The 19,447-nt window shown below is 39.8% G+C and overlaps 1 protein-coding gene across 1 annotated transcript in view; it reads right to left on the bottom strand.

Moving 5' to 3' along the window:
* Nucleotides 1-19,447, bottom strand: part of LOC145673480 (uncharacterized) — a 129,899-nt gene that overhangs the window by 105,963 nt on the left and 4,489 nt on the right. The window lies entirely within an intron of this gene.

Raw genomic sequence — 19,447 nt, 5'->3', positions numbered from 1 at the left:
CATTATTACTTGTGTAAAATTTATCTGATGTTCCGCGTAACGGTAGACATTCTTCACCTAAAAACTTGACTATTGCAACTTGTCGTTCTATTACGTTCTTCCAATGTTTTGCTTCGGCATTTAACATTTTCTGGTGTTTTGTGTCAATTGTAAGACCACTCTTCAGTCTTATTGAAAGCTCCGTCCACCTTCTTTCCGACACAAGGTGAAGAGGAGACCTATCATGACTAGCCAAAGCTTCAGAAATGTGGCACTAATGGTTATAGCCATCAACTGTGAAAGATATTTTACTTGTGGAAAATAATTTGCAACAAAAACGGAAAACAGCATTCTTACTTTCTGAATAAAGTAACCACTTTCTGAACACAGATTCGCCATTACATAATGTGTACTTGTAATAGTTACCTGTGAACCGACGGTTGAAATTATCTCTGCGACAGTCGTCAAACTTGGTTAATTGCTCTGGAGGACCTCTTTTGAATAGGGGTTCTAATATCCGGAATGATCAATTTGTAAATTGGTTAAAAACTCGCTGTTAGAACCTAAAAGTCTAGATGCTGTAGCTGTAGGCTAGAAAGACCTGTCTCAAGTGGGAGTATACCTTTTGCATACTTGGAGTGGAGCGTTACAACATTACTGAATAGAAAAAATATAAAAGACAGCTTGGCAATCTTATCCTCTCTAGCAAGAAATCTTATCTACGCCGCTGCAAGGGAAATATTGAACGAGATATCTGTGGCTAGTATTTTTTACAGGCTAGCCTATGGCTAGCACCCTGTTAGAGGGTTACGCCCTCTTTTAGGAAAGGGAATTTTATGGAGAATGTGATACTGGATTATGAAGGATGGTCTATGGGAAGGTAGATATCAATTTATCTTTATTTAATAAAATCTATAAATAAGCATAGGACTTAAGGCTTTTGCAGCCTTAACATTTGGGTTGGGAGACAAACAAAATAATACAAAGATATCATATAATATACATAACACAGAATATACATAGTATGAGGAGAAAATGTAAGACACATATAAAGAAGGAAGATGAATCAAGAAGCGATGGTTAAAAAATATAATAAGAGTTTAATCAGAAGCAGAAGGAAATAATTTAAACACTAGGCCAAAGTAGTTTCGGTTTGTATGAGGATGAAGGTGAGAGATGAGATGAGGTGCAAAACACGCCACAACACATAGGAAATGTTAATTGGACACATGAGAGTATCTTCTTGCCTAGGGGCAACTCTAGGCTATGATGTGGACAGGGGGGTGCCCATGTTAGTGATAGAGGAGAATCACTGTGCAGTAGATGGAGTTATGAACGGATGATGAAAATGAGTATGAAAATCATCGAGGAGATTTAAGTCTGGGTGATTCGGTGGCAATGTGTAGCAATATAGGGTAAATAATAATGACAAGGGCGTGTGCATATATCGAGAGGGCGTGGGATGAACTGCTAAATGATGCATGGTATCCATAAGAAGAGGATGATGATCGTGGTAACGTTTAGTAAGATATTTAAGTCTGAGTTTTTCGATATGGTACTGCAATGTAGGGAATGTGATAAGACTGTAAAGATGTTGGGTAGGGCTAGGTAATTTGATTCTATGTGCAATTCGGAAGGCATGACGTTCAAGTATTAGGAGTTTGTGGTAAAAACTGGTTGGGGCAGGTACCCAGGCTGTGTGGCCGTGTGTGAGAGTTGGGCGGAGAAATGCCTTATAAGTAGTGAGAACAGTGGCTGGTTTTAAACCCCAAGTAGTGCCAGTTAAACGTTTCAATAAATTTAAACGATTGTATGCTTTAGAAGTGATTGATGCCAGGTGCTGCTTCCAGGTTAGATGTCGATCAAATGTTACACCTAGATATGTTGCTGTCTTACTGGCTTGTATGGGAACCTGGTCGATTTGAATGGATAATCTATTGGGGTTGCGGCGAATTATAGTTGACGTTTTGGGTGGTTGAAATACGACGGCCTGTGTTTTTAAAGCGTTAATGTGAAGATGCCACTTCGTGCACCAGAGAGAGAAACTATCTATAGCTGTCTGCAAAAGCGTATTAATTTGTTGCATGGTATTACCCAGTGCAAGGAAGGCAGTATCGTCAGCGTATTGAAATATGTGCACCTTGTCTGGTAGTGGAGGCATATCGGTGACAAACAGAAGGTATAGAAGTGGAGACAATGCTGAACCTTGTGGAACACCAGAGAGAAGAAAAATGGGATGAGATAACTTACTGTTGATAGAAACATATGCAAGTCGGCCAGTCAGAAAATTGTAAATGATTCGAATATATTGGATAGGAATATTAAGGCGAATAAGTTTGTAAATGAGACCCAGATGCCAGACTTTGTCAAATGCTTTTTCTAAATCGAACAAAACGAGACAAGATGGTTTGACAGAATTATAATGATTAGTGATCAGACTAGAAAGACGAAGCAGTTGATCATTGATGGAGAAAGCAGGTCGAAATCCGGCTTGATAATTAGGAAGTATGTGGTGTTCTGCGAGATATTGATGAAGGCGTTCGACCAAGATTCATTCCAGAATTTTACTGAATGTGGATGTGAGCTGTATGGGACGATATGAAGAAACATCGTCCAATGGCTTGTTTGGCTTTGGAAACATCAGGGTTTTCGACATTTTCCAGGTGGTTGGGTAATACCCAGTGTGAAGAATAAAAGTGTAAATCGCTGCTAGAAGTGTTAATAAGGAGAGAGGACTTTCCTTGATATGTCGATATGTGATGTTATCAAAGCCAGGTACAGAATTACGTTTCCGGGTGACTACGGCTCTAATATCGTCAACAGTAATAGGAGAAGCTAACGGTGTGTGAGGCGGAAGAGAATGAATTATGCTGGGTTGTAACTGGTAAGCAGCGAGATTGATCTTTTCAACGGGATGAGATGCATGCTCAGGAGGTTGTGGTGTGAATATGCGTTGAAGATTGTCTGCGAATGCGTTTGCTTTTTCTACATCGTCTTGTGGAAGTGAGTTTTGTATTAACAGAGGATATGGGGTCGTAGTGTATTTGCCACACAGCGCATTGAATCTTTTCCAGTACTTGGAAGGATGATTAGTGTCTGAGAGTTTGTTGCCAGATTTTACCCAACATCGAAGTTTATAAGCACGTATGTAGTTACGTACTGTCCGCTGTAACTGTTTGTGATGACGCAATGATTCCGGATTTTGGGTGAGAGTATACTCACGATAAAACTGCCGTGATCGTGTGATCATTGTGAGGTAATGAGGTGGTAAATTAGGTTGATATGGTCGAGTGGTACTGGTAGGTATAGACAAAGAACTGGCTTTCTGGATGGAAGATGTGATCGTGTGTATGGCAGCGTACATATCTTCTGTTGAGGGCGCTGTAGTATGAGCGGTGGAGGTGGTAAGATGACTCCTGTATCTGTCCCAGTTAGCTTTATCGAAGCGAAGGCTTGTGGAAAGATTAGGTTTTGTTTGAGTTGGGTTTGAGCTGTGAGTGTTGATAGAAAGTTTAATTGGAACATGGTCGCTGCCAAGTGGATCTAAAACTTCTATGAGGCTGCGTGAGGCAAGATTTGCTGACGTGATGACTATGTCTGGTGTTGTATTTGATATGGGGCGAGTCGGTTTGGGAAGATCGTGAATAATACCAGTGGTATGAGTAGTAAGGAAATTTCTGAAGTTAGTTCTGTCCTGCTCTGTTCGACTATGCACATTAAAGTCTGCCATAATGATATAATAGTTGAAGTTGTTGGAAATGAATTGAACAAATGCATTGGGTAATGGGTGACCAGGTCGAATGTATATTATTGCTACAGTGATTGTGATGTTTCGAAAATACAGTGATATGATAACGTACTCTGGAAGTTGAAGAGCATGTAGATATGGCGTCGGTAAGGAATCATATGAAGGAAACCTATAGCAGTACCACCATGGGCACGTTGAGCTGGTAATTTGGAGTCATCGCGAAACAAGGAATATCCTGGTATGCGACATCTTACAGAGGGTATTAGAAATGTTTCGTTCAGTAGAAAAGCATTGGCATGTTCTTCTCTGAGCAACGTTTCGAAGAGCACTTTGTTGTGTCGAAGAGAACGGATGTTAAGATATAAGAATACCAGAGCCATGATTGGAAGTATCAGGTATGGAAGTATGAAAATGGACTGTGTTTCCAGAATAGGTGGCAGTAAAATTGATATTGAATGTAGATTTGGCAGCTTGAATGATCTGTTGAAGTATGTGCGGTCGTTGAAAGAGTTGAATGTTTTGCATTGCCAAAGTAAAGAACGTCAGTAGTTGATTGAGAGTGATTGGTGCGTCTGATGGATGGTGATTAGTGATAGGTTGCTCAGGAGTACGAAGTGGAACTACAAGCTCGGGATGATCCTTTTGTGGTTCAGGTTTGCCTTTACATCTATAACTGTACGCAGGATGTTGCTCTTGACAAGTGGGGCATTTCGGAGGGGAGCTGAGATTCGTACAAGTACGTGTGGAGTGCGGGCCAGAGCAATAACCACATTTTTGTTTGTTGCGACATTCAGCAGTAGGATGCGTATTATACTCTTGACATTTCTCGCAACGTACTGACAATGGTGGTGAGGAACGTGATGGTTCCACCCTGTGCTTGTGCTGATATATAACAGCTCCGTTAGCAAGCAGGTCATCAATCGTCTCTTGGTGTGAAGTCAATACCCGAACCATATAGGTAGGGCCTCGATCGTTCTTGATTCTAATGGTCTTTGTGATCATATGCCCTTCGTATTTCAACTCCTCTAGGATCTCTTCATCAGTGTATGAAGGATCTACTCCCCGGATGACCACTGAGAGCAAGGGCGTACGCCTAGGAGGAGGTGCCTGTTTACGACGGGTGTCCTGTAATGATGTTAATTGAGCATTCTTTCCGAATGTGTCTATAGGGACCTTATTCCTGATAGTTGTAAATAGAGATGAATCTGTAGTTTTCAGAATAATGCCATTGCGAGCATGAACTATTTCCGAGATAGCTGCACGTGGTAGGTATTTTCGTAGTTGAAGTGCAACAAATTTAGAGTTAGAAAACTTATTATCGAAATTAGTTAGGAGCATAGAATAAATCGATTTCGGAACAGTGTGAGATTCTTCATTTGCTGGATCTGCGATGATCATTTCATCTGTATCGGATTCTGAATCAGAATGCAAGTGCTGCTTCTTTGGTGGAGGTGAGGTAGTGAGGCGGGCGGCATAGCTCTGTTTCTCCTGAGGAGACCTAGATCGAACTGAGCTGGTCGAGATAACAGAAGTTGTGGATGCTTGTGAGCTTTTCCGCTGTCGTCTACTTGTAGCACTAGAGTCCGTCCGTGGTTGTGCCTTAGTGGCACGAACGGATGGTCCGGCTACGACGTGCGGGAGATTAGAATGCTTGCCGTTAGTCTTTGATCCGATTGCCTTGCCAGAGTCCGCCATAGTGTTATACCAGCCGATGGGCAAGAGCCCGGGATAAAAGAAGGAGCTGTGTCAGATGTTGTAATGAGAAATGAATAAATGAATGAATGATGCAGGTGAGAGTACCCGTTTGGATAGTACTCAAGGTAGAGTGAGACTCCTACCAGATCCGTAGCACTGGAGACCCTTGGCTAGATTAGTCTGGACTACAGTGCTCGAAGAAATGGCGTAGAGAAGCACCCAGGATGAGGAGCAGGAAGGTATTTCAAAAAAGGCAGCCGTTTTGACGTCTGGTACGTCACAGCTGTTTATGATCGATTAACAATCGATCGGAAGTATGCGTGGCTAGTAGTTTGATGATTGAAAATAAGGAGAAATGCTCTGAATTTCCTAAGTGAGTATTTTCCTGAATGTGAGTGAAGTAAGTTCAATTATATTCTCAGGTAAACACAATTTTATTTTTCCATGTGTGTCTATTACGAAGCATTATATTTTGATAGCATTCTTTTCTTTTCCAAATTTTGCCGCCCATTAGACTTGCCGCCCTGGGCGGTGGCACGGCTCGACCCCCTTTCGCGCCGGCCCTGTGTAAGTACAACCGTCAGAAATGAGTACGTTAATTATAATTCGATTTCGTAACTATTTATAAGTTGTGATAGCAAACCATCACAGAAAACATTTTGAATTTCGTATTTCATATATTTATAGCGCACGTCTAGATTTCTGTAGCTGCCACATTTATTTTTCTCACACGAGGTATTGGAGTTACCTTAGTTAATCATACCCGAAGCCAAGGGTGCCGATTCCAGGGGGACAGGGAGGCCCCCCCAAAGTTCATGTGGGCCCCTAGATTGTATTTATGAATATATAATATTTGGCATAATTTGAATGCATAATTTGTCTTAAAACCCTCATATATGCTTCTGTGTCTGAATGCCCCCCCCCCCAAATTTAGAGAGAAATCGGCAACCTTCCCCGAAGCAATTTATTAGCTGAACTATAAGCAAACTCTGAATATATATATAAAAAATACAGCCTCCTTACAAGTAAGGGACCATATGGTTGTCGCGCAAATCAGATGCAGACATACGCCATCTGATTGAGCATGAAAAGATATGGAGAACACAGAAATTTAAGGTGCTAAGGGCCATAGGGAGCGGAGCGACGAAAGAGGAAACATTGAATGTCTGCAAAATTGAAGAAAGTCAGGAATGACGGGAAAAGTTAATTTCTTGCGAACAGGGAAAGAAAGTCAACCAAAAGAACGAAACTAAACATAACAAGGGCATCAAGGACGAAGAAAGATCATAATCAGGGTTGCCATCCGGACCGCAGTGTTGAAAGTGCTGCATAACATTGATATGGAAGATATAGCACAGTATAGCAATTCATGCACAAGGAAAAATATTAGTAACACAAAAGACAATTGAAAAGACTCTGTACACGTGCGTAAAAAGGTTTAACGTAATCGTGAGTGAATAATGTACATGAGGGAGGGCGATGATTGGAATGGACGGTACATTGCTTCCACACATGTATGTTCTTGTTTCGAAATCCAGTGGTAACTTTCCAGCGCCCATGGTTGCTGAATTCCCCAATGTGAAAGCATATGCAACCAGATCAGCGAATATGACCAAACGGGATTTGCAAATCTTCCTGGAAGAAGTTTAGTGGCCCGATCTTCAGGGTAAGGATCGTGTTTTGCTTTTGGTTGACTCCTGGACTCCAAACAAGGATGACACTCTTTACAACATGACAGTTCCTGACGGTGTTCAGTTCTACAAAAAGCTGATTCCTCCGAAATGTATAGGCCTTATACAACTTGATGGTGTTCTTCTTTCGTCCATTCAAAAACATGGTGAAGTTCATAACAGATACGTTAGTGTTCTCCAGTATTGATGTGTGGCAACGTGAGAACTTTCTCCTCCTTCAGTCATTTGTTCATTACTAGTTTTCCTCTAGGCGATTCCAAAAGATAATACGCTTTGCTTTTTTCAAATGTGGCTACTCCAATGAACATCCTGGACAGTTTGAAACACCTTCCGCATACAGGGTGTGATTGAAAAGTACCGGAACTTTTCCCGCCGCGCGGCTTCCTGGCGTTCGAAAAATGTGAGGGGTGGGGGAAAATGTGCGCGGGACCTTCCTCTTTCAAGCGGAACTTGGCCCAGTGCGTTGCGAGCAGCGGTTGAGAAAGCATCGCTGTCCGCGCGAACGTCGTTTTGGTCGTCGGTCACGTTTTTTGAGCGCCGAAAATGGAGTCAAAGATTGACCAACGCTATTGCTTTGAAAAAGGACTCACAAAAGAATGCTGCAGAGACGCGTGTGACCAGCTTGCTTTCATCCACTGTGCTCATTGCGAGAAATGTTTGTGTGTTGACCACGCATTCATTCGTGATCTTCACGTCAACTGCAATTAAACTACAAATGGTGCGTACTGTTCTCTATTTTCCTCCATTTGTATTCACGCGGGTGTAATATTCACTCACGACTACGTTAAACCATTTTACTCACGTGTACAGAGTCTTTTCAATTGTCTCTTGTGTTACTAATATCTTTCATTGTGCATGAATTGCTATACTGTGCTATATCTTCCATATCAATGTTATGCAGCACTTTCAACACTGCGGTCCGGATGGCAACCCTGATTATGATCTTTCTTCGTCCTTGATGCCCTTGTTATGTTTAGTTTCGTTCTTTTGGTTGACTTTCTTTCCCTGTTCGCATGAAATTAACTTTTCCCGTCATTCCTGACTTTCTCCAATTTTGCCGACATTCAATGTTTCCTCTTTCGTCGCTCCGCTCCCTATGGCCCTTAGCACCTTAAATTTCTGTGTTCTCCATATCTCTTCATGCTCAATGTGATGGCGTATGTCTGCATCTGATTTCCGCTACAACCATATGGTCCCTTACTTGTTAGTACAGAACTAATACGAATACTAACTAATTGCATACCTAACGCTTGTTAACGATTCTCTCTGAATTCCGCCCTATAAATTAATAAAATTATTGTAGGAACAGATTGTTTAAAAATATCTGTTATATCTTTAAACATATACATTATAAATTATACATATACATTAAAGATATCTTATTAATGTTTAAAGATATGCAAGTGCTTACATAATTCAGTTTGTCTATAAATATGGTTTCAACGTTGTTATATGAAACTTTCGTAAATCACACTCTTCGTGTTTTTTCTAGATAAAATTAAAAAAAAAAACAGAGTATAAATTTTGAACATCAACTTATGAAACGAGACGAGAAGAGAATTGTTTTCAGAGAATCAATGCGAGACGGAAGTCATCATCATCATAAGTATTCTGCCCTTACTGGCAGGTCACTTGCAACAGCTGAAAAGCTTCCATGCTCCACGGTCCTCCGCTAACCTCTTCGTCTTCACATATGATCTTTCTGTTTTTATATCATCCATTAATTGTAGTCTCCTTCGCCCTCTGCCTCTCTTTCCCGCCACCATACCATCTATGACGTCCCTCATGATACAATTTCTTCTTAGGCAATGTCCCAACCAGTTTCTTTTCCTCTTCTTAACAATATCTGAAAATGTTTTTTTCTCCCCCAATGAGAACATGGTAGAGTAAATTCTTCATTATTTTTTTCCATTTCGTGATTGGTGATTTCTCGAATTTCACTGATTTTCTTCCTTCTTTGACATCTTTCTACTTCAAAATTCTACTCTTGGCAGACGTAAATCGTTTATCCAAGTACTTAGACTAAAAATGTGGTTTTACTCTCTTTTGGTATAAAATTTATCTTTGAGACCTGTTAAATCCAGGAAGGCATCCCGGAGGTTCATATGAGGATTCTAGACTAAAGGATTTTGAGCTTGGTTAATTGAACTGAGTGTCTTGTTCCAAATATCCCACCTAAGTTAGAAATCTGAAATTCAGGAAGCTCTTGTATAACTGTTCTGTGTCACCTTTCTCTTCTTTTTAGTTTAATGTTCTACGATTATACTTCGAGGCTAAGGCAAACGGTGATAATAAAGATAATGAATGGAGTGATAAAATGAAGAAATTGGAAGGAAACGAGAGAGCCTCGAGAAAACTTACGCATCCAGTATGTGTCCAGCATAAAGTGCGTCACTACTCTTATTTCCATCATCTATCAAGACGTGAAGAACTAAAACTACTTCTGCAATGTACTTAGCACTGAGCTTCACAGCTTGTAACATTGCATTATTCTACTTATTGACTACGATCTTAGAACCATGAGAAAGCATTTTTCAGTTTACGTCATCACTGTTTTAAGCGATAGAAGAAGGTGTAAAGACTTCGATGGTTCCAAAAAACGTTATCATTAATGGGTGATGTTTTGGTGCGCATAGATCCACCACCAAACGAAGATATGCTGGAAAGTAAGCCAAAGAAAGGAAAATGAGAAAAAGCAAGAAATATTAAAGAAAAACGCGATGATTTTTAATGGCTGTCATCAGCATAATGAGTACAAGATTAGATAGACTACAATGTGACCGTGGCATTTCTGTAGAACGCTAATATGTATCACAGGCTTCGAACTCTGCCTAACCCGATACAACTCTGTGCTTACTGAAGGATGAAAATAAAAATTTGCTATTTTCTAAAAAAAAAGAAAAAAAAATCTCTTTATATTTCACAACTTTTTGATTCATTAGTAACCCGATAGTATGCTATAGGTAGCTTTTCTAGAAAAAATCAGGAGTGGTTTACTCTTGGAATTAGTTTCCTTTTTTTTTTAACGATTTTTTCAAAAACAACTCAAGGAATTTTGATCATATTTAATAAATAAATGTTTCATTTATAACATGAAATATGGCATCTCATTTGTTTTGAATCCTCCCCGCTGGTCTAGTGGCTAGCGTGTGTACATATTGTGCATGTGATACTAGGATTCATTCCCGGTGAGAAAGCACTAATGTTAATTTCACAATCACTCACCTTCATTAATCGTTTGTCTTTTTTATCCTAAATGGCGTAACCAAGGGATGTTATGAACTAAACATTTCATTTCATTCATTTCATTTTTTTTTTATTTGTCCTTAAATAAATTTCACAATAGGTAGTTTACTCTTGGGGTATCCCAGGCTATTTTCTCAAAAACGACGCAGACAATTGTATTAGTATTTCATAACTAACTTTTCCATTCACAACTTGACAATATCTTCTTTCTCACCTCAATCATAGGTTGGGGGCATGGAAATTTTAAAACTTTTCTCTCCCTTGGGAGAGCTGTTTTATACTTTGATAAGGCCTCTTCTTCGTGGTAACTGCATCTATTTGGTCTAGGAATTAATTCGTGCGGTTGGTACGCACACATTGAAGCTGTAGTACAAACACAAAATACATAAATACCTTAAGAAGAATATTGTCCATCGCTAGCCACCACTTTCGCCCATCTGTCAGGCAATGTACGGATTCCGTGGCGAAAGAAGTCCTCATCCTTGGAAGCGATCCAGTCAGAGACCCATGTTTCGATATCTTCTGAAGAAGTAAACCGCTGTCCAATCAAATCGTTGTTCATGCAATCGAACAAGTAGTAGTCCGAAGGAGCAACGTCTGGTGAATACGGCGGGTGGGGTAAAACTTCCCATCCGACATTTTCTAAATAGGTTTTGACCGGTTTTGCGACATTTGGGCGAGCGTTATCATGTTGAACAATAAGTTTATCATGTCTGTTCTCCCATTCTGGTCGTGTTCTGGCCAGAGCTTGCTTCAAACGCATTAATTGTCGTCGATAACGTTCTCCATTCATAGTTTCACCCGGTTGCAGCACCTCATAGTACACCACACCTTTCATATCCCACCATATGCACAGCATAACCTTTGCACAGTGAATATCTCGTTTTGGTTGTGATGGACCTGGTTCACCTTGTTTCACCCAGGCCTTTTTTCGTTTAGGGTTCTCGTAATGGATCCACTTCTCATCACCCGTAATAATTCGATGCAGAAACCCCTTTCTGCTCTGTCGTTGAAGCAGCAATTCGCAAATGGTTTTTCGTCTTTCAACGTCTCTGTCTTTCAATTCATGTGGAACCCAATGTGACATCTTTTGAATCATTCCCATGGCTTTCAAGCGTTTGGAGACTGTTGTTTGATCAACGCCTAATGCTGCTGCAAGTTGTTCCTGCGTTTGACACGAATCCTGCTTGAGCAATGCTGTCAATTCTTCGTCTTGAAATTTTTTTGGCTGTCCAGCTCGCTCTTGGTCTGCCAAGCCGAAATCACCACTTCTAAACCGTGCAAACCACTTCTGACACGTTCGCTCAGCTAGAGCATGGTCACCATACACTTCCACCAAAATACGATGACTTTCAGTCGCACTTTTCTGCATGTTAAAGTAATGCAGCAGGACACCCCGCAAAAACACTTTATCAGGCACAAATTGCGCCATGTTCACTTAACTACAAACTGGTGTTGTTGACGCTTTAATCCACTGCCCTATACTACGAACGATACGCGATGACAGGGGTTTGCAACACATGTGTGGATACACGGAACTGTGGGACGCTCCGTTCGTTGCGCCATCTCTTGTCCACCCGCACGAATTAATTCCTAGACCAAATAGATATTCTATCCTTGATCTTCCTCTTCCTGGTTTTCCTTCTGCCTTTCCTTCTATCAACACGGTGATCCAATCCGAGTCCCGAATAAGATAACTAAGCATGTAGTTTCTTCTTTTTCCTATTATCTTCATGATCTGTCGTCCTTCATTAGTTTCCTTTAGTACGTCTTCATTCCTTTTTTCCTTTCAGTCCATGATATGCGCAGTATTCACCAACACCACATTTCAAATGCTTCCAGCTTGGATATTTCAGCTTTTCTCAATGTCCACGTCTTTGATTCGTAAAGCGCCACGCTTCATACCAGAGTCTTGATAAATCTTTTTCGAATGTCTAGCGACACATTTCTTGATGTTAACAGTCCCCTTTTCCTATTGAATGCTTGTTTAGCCTGCGCGATTCTTGAACTTACGTCTTTTTCACTTCTTCCGTCCGAGGATATTAGACTCCTAAACAGGGGAACGTCTTAACGTCTTCGATTTTGTTTCCCTCTAGCCATACGTTTGCCCCTTCCTGTCCTGCTCTTGTGACTTTATCACTTTGGTTTTCTTCTTATTTATCTTCATTTTGCGTGTTCTTTCCCAATATAGCATAACTCATTTGTCCTGAGAAAATCCACAAGGGTTGGCTAGTCTTTGGGTGTTTCTCTTTTTAGACGATTTCATCAAACACAATTATGCGATTTTGTTAATACTACAGGGTGGTCCGGAAGTGGGCATACTCCCCTTTAGTTTCAACAGTTTAGTGTTAGTTATGGTAGAATATCTATTCGCAATTACCTTGAAGTCCTAAGAATCTTAAGAGTGATAAACATCGGCATGATCACCATCCATGTCGTAACACAGCTGAATTCTGCGCCAAGTTCTTATTAAACACCAATTAGAGGTACGCCCACTTCCGGACCTCCCTGTATTACATAAATAAATATTTCATTAATGATCTATATTGCTGCGTAAATTACCTCTCATTGTGACTTTTCAAGGTTAAAGCCATGTATGGAGTGATGGATCCTGAATTAAGTACCGAGTCATGCGTGACGGTATCGAGTTCGATTCCAATAAGAGTGAAAGGCCTATAAGTGAGAGTGCAAGGATGTTACCTTATTTAGGCAGCTTTATTGAGACAGCGCTATCTATGGCAGTTAGAACAACGATTTGGGATTTAACCATTGAATCAAGGTTATACATTGAGTGACTCTTTTTCAAGTGTTCATCGTTGTTGGACCTGTCAGCTTCACTAAGCTCCACACCCACTTGTTGGTGCAACCAAATCGGATTAACTTGGAGGAACGAGTTGTCTATGAGAAGTTGAGTTAGTTCTTCCGTGACTACACACAAGAATCGCCAACTTTGTAACACTCTTATACCAGAGATCGGGAGATTTTATACCTCTACATATTTCAACATTTTGGAGATAAGATGGTGTAACACATAGTTATGCTATCTTATCTCGGCATACTTTGTTTTAACCTAAATACTTACATGGGAGCGTAAACAATAATCTTTGCTATTCTTCATCATTTATTCACTGATATAAAGAATGCAGGTAAAAATCACAATTGACAAACTTGAACACAAAACAAATTATATGTTTTTTATATTCTTTATTCTCGTTCCTAAATAATTGCATGGCGTACGGAAAATAACGGTACGCAGATAGTTCGTACAAATGTCACTGGAAATGATAATATTGCTTTTAAGTGCTAGTTGGCACTTTTTAACGTATTTTCTCCTCGTAGTGTATAACGTCACTGAATGCTCTTTTTTTATCGAGAGAGCTGCAAAAACTTACGAAATTGTAATGTTCTGTCTTTTGCAAGGATGTCTTTCACACAAAAGGAACACGTTCCCTCCATTTGTTTCGTAGTAACGAGGGAAAGGTTGCTTCTAGAAAGTTCGATTTAAGGTTTAGAAAAACATATTAACGCAACATGTAAATAACTTCATTACCACTCTTCAAGTATTTAAAAGAAGTGTTACGATACTATACGTCGGAGGTCCCTGGTTCGATTCCAACGACAGACTTTTGGATTCACGTCATCTACTTCGCTGGATTATTTTTATTTTTTTTCTTTCCTCGGAAAGTTCAATTATGTAGTCTCAAGCTTCCTAGAAGCATATTTGTATACCTTTGTGTTTTATTAAAAGATACGTGCAATAGCAGATTCCTTTAACCTCATATAAAGTCACTACCCTTGTTTGTTTTCCTACTTTTGTGCAACTTATCAACTTTCTACTTGTGTCTGGCTACGTTTCCATTTCTTGGCAGTGTCACTAGTCTGCGTTTGAGGACATTGCTCACATTCAACTTATTTGTAAATATTTCGAGCGCCCAGTTAGCTTTTCTCTAGCTGACTCATTCGATTGCCTCAACTAAAAGTTATTGTCTGGTAACTACGTCAACGATTATTAAGTGTGTATTTTGTATTTTCTACTTTTCGCTGAGGTTTAGCTTTGCACTTGAAATTCCTCAGAAAATACAATTCAGGATCAGGAGGTGAAGTCCCCAGCGTGTGAGGTCTTCGACTCTCAAACGTTTTGACACATGTGACATCACGAACACGGTGTTAGGAAAAGGTGAGTTATGGAGTGACCATATTTGGTATTGAGGAAATCAGGAGGTGTGGTTTGAGGCCTGAGTCCGGGAAACAAAACTGGATGGTGAGTGTTTCTCGGGACACTTCGTTTGGAGTTGGAAGAACAGCAACGAGCCAGCGAGAGAGGGAGGAGAAGAATGGAGTTACTAACTTTGAAGAAGGTACTGTTTATTTCGTTGAAACAATAAGTGACTACGCCAGACTTATTACTCTTATACTTAATTGTCCTTACCCTATCTGCTGCACTTTTAAAAGCAAATTTGAGTATGAGTTATGATTTCTAAATACCATGAGCTACATTTCCCACATGCTTTAGTTGTAGAATTATCTTTCAGATGAGATTTATTTTTATATTCCAGCGCTAGTTGCTGGTGGTGGAGAAGATACCCCAAAATCTAGTCATCTATCGGTCTCATAATGACCAAAGCGATAGATGATATCAAGCTAAACATAACTACTATTTAGTCATGTTTCATGATGGAGATGCTTTAGGTTTGATCTCTGTAGTACCTGCGCAGCTGGGTTAAAAAAAAAAAAAAAAAAAAAAATTGGCGTTTTCACTTTTTTGTTCTGACTACATTTATTTGGAGATTATTTTTATATGTTGCGTTACTTTGCTGAGGACAATGTGTTTTTATCTGATTTTTGTGATGATTTAGATGCTACTGAATTTTTTGAGCCGATTATTACATCATCTCCGGGTCGCATACATTTTACGCGACAATGTTTTGATAAGATTAAAAAGCAATTACAATTTACGCATTCGCTTTCGAGTATTGACACTGTTTCTTCATTAGATTCTGACAGGTTTGAGTTTACTGTAGACATGGCTGTTGGGGGAAATCAGGATAATATTGGCATTTTGAGTCATATTCTTCGGCCAGAACCATTTTTTGGACGTATGGGCGATGATATTGTTCGCTATATCGATCAATTTGAAGTATTGGCTCAGGTAAATAATTGGACAGACGTAAAGAAAAAATGGATTCTGGGTTCGCTTTTAAAGGGGTCAGCAGCCTATTGGTTTGACACTACGTCAAAACAAGCAGATTTTCCGGAGTTGTCATATGAGCAATTTAAACAGAAGTTAATAGCTGCTTTCAAGGACGCGCTTTTGCCTCAACTTACAGAACAGGAAATGCGGATGCGAGAACAAAATGAGGGAGAGAGTATTCTATCATACGTTTACGCCAAGCGTAATTTAATTTTACGTAACGATAAGGACGCGCCAGTAGCTAAGCAAGTGCAGTTAATAATCGATGGATTATCTCCGGAGTATATGAGATTGGCAATAAAAAAACAATATGTTACTGTTGAAGCTTTAGTGCAAGATTTGTTGGACGAGGAGAAGGCACGCGTGTTGTTAGAAAGAAAAGCAATTGAAAAGCTGATTAAGAAAAATCCGTTGTTAGCTAATTCTCAGTTAATGCAATGTAATCCACCTGAGAATACTCAAGTTCAATCGGCTTCTGTTCCGCAAAGTCAGCTTTCCCAGGCTGTAGTACGGACTTTGCCCTCTCAAGCTACGAATACACAGGAAACTGATCAGGTTAAAGATCAGCTGGCTGCTATACAAAAGCAATTAACGCAATTGTCTTTGCAAGCAGAAAATAAGAGAACAGATGATCAACGTTCGTTTTCGAGACGTAATACTAATAATAATAATAGTAATAACAATTATGGACGTAATTATAATAGACGGGGCAATGGCCAACGGTTTCAGCAAAATCGTTCCCGGGGTGGTCAGAATAACAATGCAGGGAATAGGACACAGCAGAGGGGTCCTATTATTTGTCATAAATGTGGAAAAGAAAACCATATTGCCACCCACTGTAGAAGTAATTTAAACTGATCAATAGAGTTGATGACGCAGGGCCATCAGCTCTTCAACGTCTTAAAGTCCCTATTCAGATTGATCGTGCGCTTCCTCATGTTAATGTTACTATTAATGGGAAAGAGAGTCCTTTATTATTGGATTCTGGATCACAGGTGTCTTGTATTGGTCAGGCCATGGTCCCGCGTTTTGCTAAAGTTCAAGCAACACATAGTTTTTTGAAAGGCGTGACAGGGAATACTTTGTCTGTTAACAAGATAGCTTTGGTTCGATTCAAGCTTGGATCTCAAGTTTTTTGTCATCCTTTCCGGGTTATCCCAGCGTATTCCCACCCACCCCTATTGGGGCAGGATTTTTTATTAGCACATAAGGCAAATTTAAATTTACATGATTTATGCTTGGAAGTTACGCGGTTTGGTAGGATTCCTAAATTTACTCTGCCCACCGACAGTACAGTTAATTCTGTGTCTAACGAATTTGCAACGCTCGTATCTCCTGTGTATAAGGTTTTTTCGTCTGTTTGGTTGCCCCCACGTTCGCGAACATGTGTTAAAGTGAAGAAATGTTTTGATTTATTGGGAAATAGAGATTATTTGGTACCTAATAAGTTCGTAGTGGGTGCTGTACATGTTTTATTAAGAGATACTGCGGTTGACAGCGTAAATTCACATATTTGGGTTTCGAATCCTACTGACAAGCAATTTTTGCTATGGAAGAATAAAGTTTTAGGGCATGCTGTTCTGAATAGGGAAGAACATTTTTGTAGTAATGTTACAGAAGATACTGGTCTTCAAAAGACTCAATCTGATAAATTTGATTGTACCAGGGTGGATGTGAACCCTGAACTCTCTGAACATGACAGACAACGATTTTATGATTTAGTTACGGAGTACAGAGATGTGTTTAGTTGGTCCCCGGACGATTTTTCAAAGGCACGGGACTATGTTCACGAATTTCAGTTAAAGGATGAAGACCCAGTATACATCCGCCAGTTTCCCATCCCGTTCCATCTTCGGGATGCTGTTCACGAGCAAGTTGAACAGTTACTTAAACAGAACGTCATTCGTCCTTGTCATAGTAGTTACAATAATCCCATCATATTAGTTAAGAAAAAAAATGGATCTTGGAGGTTCGTGGCAGATATGAGATTTACGAATGCTAAAATAAGGCCTATTAGTTTTCCTGTACCACCAATTCAGGACATATTAGTGCGTTCTAGTGGTAAAAACCTGATTTGTTCGACAGATCTTTCGCAAGGTTTCTTTCAAGTGCCTTTGTCTGAAAAAAGCCAATTAGTAACTGCTTTTTCAGTTCCTGGACTTAAGCAGTACTGTTTCACTTCCATTCCTATGGGAGGAGTTACTTCTCCAGCGGCATTAAATGATTTAATGAAACTAACACTAGAAGGATTAGATGAAAATAAAGTATTTTATTATCTCGATGATATTTTGTGGTCAGACGATACGATAGATGGCATTATTAATACAACACGTGAACTATTTGAACGATTAAGACGCAGAGGTTTGAAAATATCTCCTGAAAAAACCAAATTAGGCCATTTTTCATTGGAAATATTGGGTCACCGCGTCTCTAAGCGTGGTATTTCTATTTCTGAACGTATTACTGAATCGATTCAAAATTATAGACGTCCAAGAACACAAAAACAATTGAAAAGTTTCTTAGGGTTGTGTTCATTTGTTAGAAACCATGTTGCCAACTTTTCGTCTATAGCGGAGCCGTTACAGCGTCTATTGAAAAAAAATGTTCCATACAAATGGACGAGTGAACAACAACAAGCTTTTGAAAAGCTCAAAGAAGTGATCTTGTCTGCGCCTACTCTTATGAAATTTCATCCAGAAAGAGACGTGTACGTCGTCACGGACGCCTCACAACGCGGTTTAGCTGGGGCAGTCCTGCAACCTGAAAGTGATGAAAAAGATGCTCCTTTGGTTCCAATAGCTTACTGTTCTCGTGCTGTGGGGCCACACGAGAAATCTTATCACCCATTTCATTTGGAACTTGCAGCGTTGATCTTTACGCTAAGACGCTTTAGATATTTTTTATTAGGACGTCACTTTTATTTGCGTACCGACTGTCGGTCACTGGTTTTTTTACGTCAAACTAAGAATGTGGCTAAATTTTCTCGAATTCTTGCGGAGTTGGAGACCTATAATTACACTATTTCTCATATTTCGGGTGCTTCCAATAGTCTTGTAGACAGTATTAGTCGCCATGTAGATTGTACAAGAGACGAAGAGGATGAACAGAAGAATCTAGAAGATCCCCGGGTCTTTACTATAGAAGAAGATGATAAGTTAAAGGAAGAACAGCGGAAGGATTCCTGTTACAAAGATATCATTCTCTTTTTAGAAGGGAAAATATCGCAAAATTACGATATTGAACGACAGGCACTGCGATATGAGATGAAGGATGGTTTGTTGTACCGAAAACATAGACGTCCAACTGGTACACAGTTGTTGGTAGCTATTCCTGCTTCCTTACGAGAGAAAGTGTTTCAGTCAGCTCATAGTTCTTCTTTGGGTAGTTCACATTCGGGATTTACAAAAACATATAATTTGTTGTTAAATTCAGTATATTTTCCTTACATGAAAAAGTTCGTCATCGAGCGATGCAAAAGTTGCCAGGTGTGCCAACGTTTCAAAAAGGTACCGGGTTCGCCTCCAGGTGTTTTACAAACTATGCCTAGCGTGCCTCCTTTCTTTCGTATTGGTATTGATGTAGCTGGGAGGTATTCTGATGCCAATATTCTGCGGCACAAATATTTAGCTATCGCAATAGACTACAATACTCGTTACGTAGTTACGGCTACGTTGGGTGAACAGACAGCCGCTGCTTTGGCAGATTTTTTGTACAATCATGTAATTTTACGCTTTGGTCTGTTCAAAGAAGTGATTTTAGATAGATCTACGGCGTTTACTAGTTCTTTGTTTCAAGAACTATGTAATATTTTAGATATTAGAATGAACTTTGTTAATCCTTACTTTCACCAGACCAATGGTCTTGTTGAGACTTCTGTCCGCCATATTGAAGCACTAT

The sequence above is a fragment of the Thermobia domestica genome, chromosome 16 (genome assembly GCF_964235325.1).
Source record: "Thermobia domestica chromosome 16, izTheDome1.hap1.1, whole genome shotgun sequence".
Lineage (NCBI taxonomy): Eukaryota > Metazoa > Arthropoda > Insecta > Zygentoma > Lepismatidae > Thermobia > Thermobia domestica.
The sequence above is the reverse complement of the archived record's forward strand: the minus strand, read 5'-3'. Positions and strand labels throughout refer to the sequence as shown.